At 45.9% G+C, this 8,715-nt stretch overlaps 1 protein-coding gene and 1 non-coding gene across 3 annotated transcripts in view; one reads left to right on the forward strand and one right to left on the reverse strand.

The window, feature by feature from the left end:
- The window catches only part of Ppp6r2 (protein phosphatase 6 regulatory subunit 2), a 97,907-nt gene extending 97,558 nt beyond the window's left edge, over positions 1 to 349 (reverse strand). Inside the window, exon 1 of one of the 2 annotated variants that reach the window (XM_015506902.2) lies at positions 204 to 349. The gene's annotated coding sequence lies outside the window, so the exon portion shown is untranslated. The remainder of the gene's footprint in view (positions 1 to 203) is intronic. The other variant, XM_048803187.1, reaches the window with a different exon arrangement.
- Positions 350 to 3,400: 3,051 nt separating this feature from the next.
- Positions 3,401 to 3,571, forward strand: LOC125616856. Its single transcript, XR_007347642.1, has one exon. It is a non-coding gene; the product is annotated as a U11 spliceosomal RNA (small nuclear RNA).
- The last annotated feature ends 5,144 nt before the right edge of the window (positions 3,572 to 8,715 follow it).

Genomic DNA, 8,715 nt, shown 5'->3' on the forward strand with positions numbered 1-8,715 from the left:
GGAAGGGGCAGGGGGGCCTGCCAGGCGGAGGGACGGTCACTGACAGCGGGCGCCGACCGGCGGAGAGGGGACGACACTAGCGGCGGGCGGGCTGACGGGGTACTACCGGCAGCGGGCCCGCGGGCCGACCCGAGGGGCAACTGCCCGGGCGCCTCCGGCGGGGTCCCTCCACGCCGGGCCTCAGCGCGCGCGGCCGCACTCACCTGCCCCGCGGGCCCGGGGGTGGCGGCGGCTCCTCGGAGGCCCGGGCGGGGCGCGGGCGGAGGCGAAGCCCGGGCGGCCTGAGGCGGGCCGCACGCACATGAGCCCGGCCCGGAGCGCGGCGCCTCGGGACACTGGCGCGGCCGCAGCGGCTCGGGACGGGCTCGGGGCCGCCTCGGGGCCGCGGGCGCCGCTCCGGTCGCTCCAAAATGGCGGCGACGAGCGCGCTCCGGGGCGGGGCCTCGCTCGGGCGCGCGCACTGCTGGGCGGAGCCGCGCGGGGCGGGGCCTGGGTGGGCGGAGATATGGGCGTGGTTTCGATTGACCGGGCGTGGTTCCTGGCGGCCGGGGAGGCGCGGACCCCCAGCCCCCCCCCACACCTCCACCCCCCCCGGCTAAGAGCTACCGCTTCGCCGGTTTCTGCGGGGCGAGGTGCGCCTTTCTCAAGCTTAATTAACTTTTGCTTGGGAGACTGCACTTTCTTTTTTTAAATATTTATTTTTTAGTTGTAGTTGGACACAATACCTTTATTTCATTTATTTTTATGTGGTGCTGAAGATCGAACTCAGCGCCTTGCACGTGCTAGGTGCAAGGCGAGCGCTCTACCCCTGAGCCACAACACCAGCCCCCTTTTCTTTTCTTTTTTAAAATTGTAGATGGACACAATACCTTTATTTTATTTATTTTTATGTGGTTCCGGGGATCGAACCCAGTGCCTCATGCATGCTAGGCAAGCACTCTAACACTGAGCCACAACCCCAGCCCGGGATACTGCACTTTCTAATGCAAGAGGAGCCCTCGCACCATAACCCACAAGTGGCCTGGGGTCTCTTCTCATGGCCACTCACGTTGGGGCACTTTGACCGCAACTCCTTGGACGCGAGGTCTGAAACAGCCTGACCCGGAACGAGCAGCGGAGTTCCCTGGAGTTAGCTTCCAAGAAATGGAGGTTAAAACGCGACAGCCTGTGGACCGGGAAGAGGACGCCCAGGTTGTCTGGCGCTGTCTTGCTGTGAGTTGCCCTTGCTCACCGGCCCCTCCCTGCATAAATTGGAGGTGCTGCTGGGCCGAGCTGCCAAATGGGGTCTTGGGACGGGGCAACAGATGCAGATGTCCCATAGCCATAAACGTGCAACTGTCTGCCTGCCTTTGATACTCTTCCTGTGCTCAGAGTCCCTGGGTGGGCAGGAGTCCACCTCCATTCACACCCACACTAGATTAATCAGCAAACCTGTAGCCAGCGCTCTACTAAGAACGTGCTGTTACAAGACCAGTTTCCCTCACCTGACTCACAACAGCCTTCCCAGAGACTCCCTACTTCTGTCCTGGAGCACCTGCAGTAGGTCAAGTCAGCACAGCACGGCACCCAAAGGGATCCAGTTAAAATAGGTCAGTTCACACCTCTGCCCCCAGGGGCTTCTGCCTCACACAGGATGAAAGTCAGAGCCCTCACTGTTGCCCTTGTGTGATTTTATCTCCCCTACTATTCCCTTTTTCATTTGGCTGATCATAATAACCTCCTGCACAGGCCATTTGCTCTCACTGTCCCTGTATCTTTGCATGCTCTTCCCCCTAGTTATTGGTATGCTTCCATTGCCCCTCACTTCCCTGGAAATCCTATTTCAAACCTCAAGCCTGCACCACACACACTCTTCAAATCCCCTATTCCTGCTTGTTCTTTCCTCCTCTGCAATGGTATCAGCATCAGAATCCCTAAGGAGACAGAAACCACACAATGATTTCAACAGAGAAAGCTTGACATAAATATTATTATCAATAATGAGATTATAAGTGAATAAAAACAACTGTATTCACGAAAGAGAAAACTTGGAAGAGGATCTCTTCCCCCAAATGGGAGGTCACTTCTTGTTAGAGAAGTGTGAATGCAGCCCATCTGACATTCCCGTGGTTGCCCTGGGGTAGAGTTATATGCAGCTGCAGAGCAGAGCTTGGTGGGCAGGAGTCCACCTTCCAAGGCACAGGGGGGGCCAAGGCTGGAAACCTATCACTGAGATGCCTGCGACTCCCTGGGAATCCACTTGGGATGCCACTGAAGCTCAGTGGCCAGCTATCCACAGTGCGGCACCAAAACTTGATGCAGGTAAGTGCAAGTGGATGGGCCCATATGCCACTGGTGGTCACACAATAGGATCAAGAAGAGAAAGAATGCACATGGGAACCAAGAAGTCTGTTCCTCCTGCAGGGATTCTCCAAACCGCTACTGGCAAAAATTCACATCATGGAGGTGAGGAGAACAGGTGGAAAACTGGTTTAGTCAGCTCCGTATGCATCTTTTCATACGTTTGTACTTCCATGCAGCAAGTAAACAACTCTGTATTTTCATCTGACCAGATACTTTTATTTTATTGCAAGTGAAGAAAATCCTCATTCTTCCCCTAATAGGAAGATATGCACATTCACAATAGGCAGTATATCTATCACTGGCTGTTTTGAATACTCCTAAAATGCTGTTGCTGTCCCACTGAGAAGTCTCTTACGTTAACACTTAAATAGTGAAATTAACCTCTAGAAACACATATATTTTTTAAAATGAAAAGGAGAAAAGTGATTAGTATGTGAAAATATATAATATAACAAGGATTGAGAAAATATGCAAAACTAATACATTCCTTGTTTCTATAACTGGTCGCCAGACATAGTTTGTATGCATGGTTCTTTAACCACCTTGCAGCATACACAGAATGGCTAGAACAAAGCCAGCTATTTCTGACACAGAAGGATCAAAGAAAAGGAACTCTATCACTAAGAATATCAAATACCAAGTTATTCACCAATAAATTGAAAAGGCAAAGCTGTGATATAAGATTTATGCTGCCTCTGGAGCACCACCAGAGTAGACTAGCTGTGATCTGTCTTGTCCTTCCTCAAGAGCCACACAATACAACTAGACACAGGCCCAGGCACCAAAACCCCATAGAGAATGAACACAGGAGAGTCACACCTACATACACCACAATCAGATTGCCACATGTCAAAGAATATCATGAAAGTGGCAGGAAAGAAATGACTCATCACATAAAGGGGACTACATACAGTACAATTAACCACTGAGGTCTCATAAGAGGCAATGGAGGCCATAAGGGTCGTAAAATAATGTTCAGAATGCTGAAGGAAAAGTAAAGCCTGTCAATGATGGTGTGGCCCTGGGTTCAGTCCCTAGGACAAAAAGAGAAAAGAAAAAAAAGGGCTTTTGTAGTGAGTGGCACATGTAGGGCAACTTGATTACTCTTCATGTGAATTGACATCAACAGATTTTAGAAGGTTGAGTTTTTGGCAGTTGGGCAGTATCCTGCATTAAAAATAGATAAATAATTAATTAAAAAGCCCTGGCAGGCTGTGGTTGTGTCTCGGTGGGAGAGCACTTGCCTTGCATGTGTGAGGCATTAGGTTCGATCCTCAGCACCACATAAAATAAATAAATAAAGATATTGTGTCCATCTACAACTAAAAAAAATATTTTAAAATAAATAAATAAAAACAAAAAACCCTGGATAGGTCTGGGGATGTGGTTCAGCTGGTAGAATGCTTGCCTCGCATGTACAAGGCCCTGGGTTCAATTCCCAGCACCATACAACCAACAAATTAATTGATTAATGAAATTTACTCTTAAAATAAAGCCCTGGCAAGTTGACATGGTGGCACACACTTGTAATCCCAGCAACTTGGGAGGCTGACACAGGATGATCGCAAGTTGAGGTCAGCCTCAGCAACTTAGTGAGCCCCTGTCTCAAAATAAAGTATAAAAAAGGACTGGGGATGTAGCTCAGTGGTAAAGTGGCCCTAGATTAGATCCCCAAAACCAATAAATAAATAGCCCTGGAAATGAACAAATTCTCGCCCTACTAGAAATTCTAAAAAAGTTCTTCAAGCTAAAAGGAAATGACACCAGAATTCACTCAAATCCACAAGAATGAACAAAGAGCTCTAGAACAAAATTCAGCAACACATCATAAAGATTATCTACTAAAGACTAGTGGGTTTATTTCAGGAATTCAAAATTGGTTTAGAGCCAGGCACAGTGGCACATGACTTTAATCCCAGTGGCTCAGGAGACTGAGGCAGGAGGATCACGAAGAGTTCAAAGCCAGCCTTAGCAACTTATTGAGGCCCTACAGCAACTTAGAGAGATCCTGTCTCTAAATAAAATACAAATCAGGGCTGGGGATGTGGCTCAGTGGTTAAGTGCCCCTGAGTTTAATAAATAGTGCCCCGGCCGCCCCCCCCCCCCCAAATGAAATGCACCAAAAAGGGACAAATCTGAAAAGAAGCCGGACACCAAAGATTACCCGCTATATGGCTACATTAAAATCATAACTTTTTAGTTATACGTGTAGTAGTTGGGTTCATTCAGACAAACTCACACATGCATGGGATTTGATTTCAGTTTGTATGATTCCATCTTCTAAGTTCTGGTAGATGGTAAAATAATCTATAGTGCAAAAATCAGAATGATGGGGTCTGGGTGTAGAGACTAGAAAGAGGTACTAGAAAGAGTGATGATAATGTTCTGTATCTTTTTTTTTTTTATTTTAAGAGAGTGTCTCACTGACTTGCTGGGGACCTCGATAAATTGCTGAGGACAGCCTTGAACTTTTGATCTTCCTGCCTCTGCCTCCCTAGTCACTGGGATTACAGCCATGTGCCGCCATACCCAGCATGGTGTTCTGTATCTTGCTAGAGTTTTGGGTTACACATGTGTTCATTTGTCAAAACTCCATGAATGGTCTATTTAAGATTCATGCATTGTGTCAGGTATGCTGGCCCATGCATATAATTCCAGTGACTCAGGAGGCTGAAGCAGGGGGATTGAAATGTTGAGCAACTTAGTCAGATTTTGTTTCAAAATAAAATAAAAAGGACTAGAGATGAAGCTCAGTGGTAAGGCACCCTTGGATTCAATACCCAGTACCCACCCCCATCATGCATTTTACCTAGAAGAAAAAAAAATACTAGTTAATGATAAACACATTAGATTTGACAAATACCTAATTATCCCTTTGTCAAAGATTAAGCTTCTACTATGTGCAAGAAACTCTACTAAACATTAGGGGTGCATGTATGAATGTTGCAATTGTCTTGATTGAAAGTCATCTGAAAACAAGAATGACTGATGGATAGAGGTATGGATAAATGTACAGAATAGTAAGGATATAACATTAATTACAGATGTAGATTTTGTGCAGTAAATTGACAGTCATTGAACATTCACGGTCATCTTTTCTGTAAGAACATGTGAAAACATTTGATAGCTCATCATAATGCCAAGGGGAAACCTGATAACTCTCTAGACTTAACCCACTTGATTTTTTTTTTTTTTCTTTTTCCGGTGCTGGGGATGAACACAGGGTGTACACAAATGCTAGGCGAGCCATCTTTCACTGAGCTACACCCTAAGCTTCTTCACCTTCTTAGTTCCTTTACCTTCTCAAGTTACTTGCTTTTAAGCAACTACAAAAATCACCAACTTAAAGGTGGGTATCTGGTGGCTCATGTCTGTAATCCCAGCTACTCAGAAGGCTGAGGCAGGATCATCCCAAATTCCAGGCCAACCTAGGCAACTTACTGAGTGAAAGGAAAGTGACCACAACACTCGGAGTGACCAAGAGATCTTTTTGCAGCAGTGCAACAGAGAAGAGAGAGAGAGAGAGAGAGGGGAGAGCATGCGTGCAAGGGAGACAGATCAAGAGAGAGAGACAGAGCAAGAGAGGGTTTTAGATGGGCAGAGAGTCTCTGGAGCCAGAGGAGTTGGTCATGAGTTGTAGGTCTCTGTCTTGGGCATCAGGGCTGGTAGTCTTAAAGAAGTGGTTGACTGACCAACTGGTTGGTGAATTTGTGTATCTGATCTTGCAGGAACTTCTGTAGGCAATTTAACATACATGGTCCTATTAGGAGAAACATAGACAGGACTAATAGGGGTCCTGTGAGGGCGGGGAGCCAAGGCCATACTTGACTGAACATTCCCCATGGAGCCTGTTGGCCTAGTTGCTGTCTCCTCTTTTGTAGCTGTTGGAAAGAGAAATTAGAAGGTTCTAGGTATGGATTTAATAGAAGAAAAATGTGTTTCTGGATAAGAGAGTCTATTAAGTAAACAAGAGGGTTTAAGCAAGTGATAAAGACGGTCTGTGTACATTGGCTATATAGATGTAAGTAAGTGCTAAAGAAAGTCTGTGTATACAACCTATGGTTAAACAACAACTGTTATTTTGCAATATTGTAATATGTTATTTCTTTAAGAGCTAAACTTGATTAATATAAAACATCAATGTAATTGTGGTACTATTACTCTTCTTTGTGTATTAAATGTGTTCATATTTTCCAGGTAAATAATTCATTAAGATAGAAGCTTTTAAAAAATTATATCAAGCTGGTGTTCTCTAAAAGGTTTCATGGAATTTTAGACTTATAAAAATAACATATTGGAGATTTATTTATATCACTTAATGTTCTATAACTGGACCTGTTATCAGTAAGATTAATATAAAGTTCTATAAACTGGGTACAATTTAAATGCAATATCATATTGTATTAGTATTCATGTGACATCAAGCAACAATATATGTAAACTTTATAAAATGATATTTTAAAACAAAGATCAGTTCAATAATAGAACACTTTACCTAATATTTATAAATCTTAGCCTTACCTGAGATAAGGCTGTGCCTCCCATCTTACTGTATGTCAGAATGACTCCAAAGTGGGCCAGACTTCAGCTAAAGCCCAGTACTCTCAATTTAAGGTGAAACTGACTTTGCTGGATGTTTATGATCAAGACTTAAAGTTAAATTAAAATGGCCAAGAAAACCAATATTTGGCTCTGGCCCTCTGAGTCAGTCTGAAATCCAGGGAATGGGGAACTTCTCTAAAGAACTTTGCAACTCTGGGCCACATAACCTCCTGATCAGGGAGATTAATGAGACCACTGGAGAATGAAAAGCTAATCAGTGCACTTGCTGTGAATAGGAGGCTCATTGGAGACAGGAGACATCCCTGATGCTTCCAAGAGAAGCCACATGGTCAAGCAAGACCTGGACCCATCCTAGCGCAAATGGCACTAGCAGAACTAAGAAGCTGCTCTCAAGTTCCCCCAGGAGTGACCCATATAGGAACTCGGCTGACTCTTAACAATAGATAAAAACAAAGTCAATTTTGACCAGCTTGATCTTAAACACCTACCAAAACCAGTTAAACTGAAAAGTCATTCCTAGTAGTAATGAAAGACAAGAACAGCTACAAAAGAGGAGACAGCAACTAGGCCAACAGGCTCCATGGGGAATGTTCAGTCAAGTATGGCCTTGGCTCCCGCCCCCCCCCCAACAGGACCCCTATTAGTCCTGTCTATGTTTCTCCTAATAGGACCATGTATGTTAAATTGCCTACAGAAGTTCCTGCAAGATCAGATACACAAATTCACCAACCAGTTGGTCAGTCAACCACTTCTTTAAGACTACCAGCCCTGATGCCCAAGACAGAGACCTACAACTCATGACCAACTCCTCTGGCTCCAGAGACTCTCTGCCCATCTAAAACCCTCTCTTGCTCTGTCTCTCTCTCTTGATCTGTCTCCCTTGCACGCATGCTCTCTCCTCTCTCTCTCTCTCTCTCTCTTTTCTCCTCTGTTGCACTGCTGCAAAAAGATCTCTTGGTCACTCCGAGCGTTGTGGTCACTTTCCTTTCACTGAGCACTTGTCTCAAAAAGGGCTGGGGATGCCTCTTAGTGGTTCAATGCCTAGCACGTGCAAGGCCCCCGGGTTTAATCTCCAATACTGCCAACAAGGGAAACAAAACACCAATTTTAGAGGTACAAATAACACCTCTGACATGTGGTCGATGGTAAGACCAAGTTTGATCACACACAAATTACTGATTATTTCCTAATCTCCAATCTCTTCTCCACCGTTTCAGTCCGTGAGCCACCCCCACCCCAAACTCTATCCTGGACGAGGCAGGATCCGAGGCTTGCTCTCCCACCTCCACATTTGGCGATATTCTGAAAAAACTTGCAAAACCTGTCCTTTGAGCGATTGGCATACGGCAGGTGGGCAAATGAGTGTGGTTCGTTAACCATAGCCACGTAGTTGCTAGCAGTTTTCTTATTTACAAAATAATGGCATCCTGAGTTAAATGAAATAGGGTAATAATAAGGGACAATTTTCCGACTCACCAATGGCCATATGCCCACATTTCCCTAGTTGAGGCCATGTGGCTACGAACTGTATGTGCATCACTTGTAGGTCAAAGCCAGTAAAAGCCAGAGGACGGAAAAAGGAAAAAATAAGAGTGGGCCATTAATTTATTTTCCATTGGCATGTGTTCCGGAGACTGAACGCCACCTGACGTTCCCACGGGGCCCGCTGCGTGAAAGAGCCATTACAGACGTGGGGCTGCTCCTGCAGCCCGGCCTGCGCTGCCGAGTCCCGCGTCCCCGCGAACCAGCTAGCGGAGGCTGAGCGTGGCGGCCGGAGAGGCGTGCAGGGTTAGGGCGCTGGGGCGCAGG

This window comes from Marmota marmota, unplaced genomic scaffold (genome assembly GCF_001458135.2).
Source record: "Marmota marmota marmota unplaced genomic scaffold, marMar, whole genome shotgun sequence".
In the NCBI taxonomy this organism is placed as follows: Eukaryota; Metazoa; Chordata; class Mammalia; order Rodentia; family Sciuridae; genus Marmota; species Marmota marmota.